This window comes from Pristiophorus japonicus, chromosome 10, assembly GCF_044704955.1.
Source record: "Pristiophorus japonicus isolate sPriJap1 chromosome 10, sPriJap1.hap1, whole genome shotgun sequence".
In the NCBI taxonomy this organism is placed as follows: Eukaryota; Metazoa; Chordata; class Chondrichthyes; family Pristiophoridae; genus Pristiophorus; species Pristiophorus japonicus.
In genome coordinates, this window is record NC_091986.1 from 144,604,486 (window position 1) to 144,606,217 (window position 1,732).

Below are 1,732 nucleotides of genomic sequence, written 5' to 3' on the forward strand. Positions count from 1 at the left end.
CAAGGGGAGTTGTCACTGGTTGGTTATTGGACAACTTATAAGCATGGATTACAAGACCACCAGCTTAAATTAAAGAAAGTTTGATTGCTGCATGTAACAGTCATGAACCCTGAATAATGAAGCTCTTGACACTGATTTTTAAAATTTAAAAAAATTTTTTTAAAATTTTTTATCCAATTTCGTTCCAGATCAACTCTAACGCCAAAGATCACTTTGCGCCAATGTGTTTGATCTTAGGCCAAAAGGCCGAGTTTGCACCGTTCCTGGAAATATTGCAATACCGGGTCGGTGCATGGAGTGGACGGGGCATGCCCCTGATCCAGCTCCCTGTCCAAAAATCAATTCAATATCATGTCCCCGTAGGGGATATTAAACTGATAAGAACAGATACTACACTTGATCTTAGCCAAAAGGCCGAGAAGCTCTTGACACTGATGCTGTTTAGTTTCAGGTAATAAAAATTGTGTATTCAATGAATCCTTCAAACAATATGTCTGAGTCAATTATGCTAAGGTCTCACTATTCAGTGAATGGGATCTGAAATGGACTTGAAATGACTCCTCTTTGGATAAACATATTCTAACTTTAATAACCAAGGTTGAACAGCCCAATCAAATAAAAATAGTAGATTCCTATTTGAGCTTTTACCCCCAAAAACTTTTAAAGTGTCTGAATAAACTCAGCTGAATTATTTATGAGGTGTATTTATTTGGTTGGGAGAATTTAAATTGCACAGCTAGGTATCAGCAGCAACCTGCCAACCTAATCAAGGGTGATAAATATGCAGCGTAAAGCCTGTGCTAATCTCCCTCATGATCAAGTCTCTGTTGCCAGCAGATTTTATCCACTTGTTGCCTAAACTGAGGCAGTTTAACAAAAATCCAGATGAAGTCTTAAATGGACAAAATGTCACATACAAATCCCAATGAAATTTGAGGCACTTCTGCACAAACCATTAAAATTGTGATTAGTCAAATGAAACAATTGTTTCTTATCCCACTTAGGATCTCTATCTTGATTATTTTAGTGTCACAATCAATAATACTGTAAACAATCATACATTTTTACATAATAGTAATTAGACAATAGCCATCTATTCATCAGGATTGTCGGGTAATTATCATGCATTATATTTTCCTCAGTAATATTCTGAACACCATCTTTGGAACAGTGTGAGCAGCTAGTATGGAATTGTATTGCATGCTCACAATGCTCTAACATCTCCATGCATGCTTATTTAAATGCTTGTATTTACCACGACTACATGTGAGATTTTAATGTTCGGAAATAGCTGGTGGGGTGGGGTCAACTCTTTTCTCTCATCAGGAACTCAGTTCAAGGAAATACATAAGTTCTTGTCAAACTATAAATTTTAAATTTTAGAAAGTTGTCCACACCAGGGCCATGATTTCACCACACGCGGCGGGATCGATGTGGCCGGGGTTGGTGGCGTTTGGTAAGCCCACTCCTGACTTGAGGCCACCCTCTGTCCCGAATCTTCCGATGATTGCGCTTATTAAGCCCGCCTTGCGAGCTTCCCAGCCAATTAAGAGGAACCCGGTCTGATGAAGTCATTTGATGACGTGTCATTTTTCCTCAAAAGGACCATGCCCACATTGCTTTTGACAGTTGTGTTGTCAGTATTCTGCAGCATTGAGGAGCTACAAACACTGACAAGCACTGCACAAAGGTGCATGGCTGCACCCAGGCTCTCCCATGACTCCCTCCAGAT

At 39.5% G+C, this 1,732-nt stretch overlaps 1 pseudogene; it reads right to left on the bottom strand.

Moving 5' to 3' along the window:
- Positions 1-247: 247 nt before the first annotated feature.
- On the bottom strand, positions 248-426 carry LOC139275466 (U2 spliceosomal RNA; annotated as a pseudogene).
- Between the last annotated feature and the right edge of the window lie 1,306 nt (positions 427-1,732).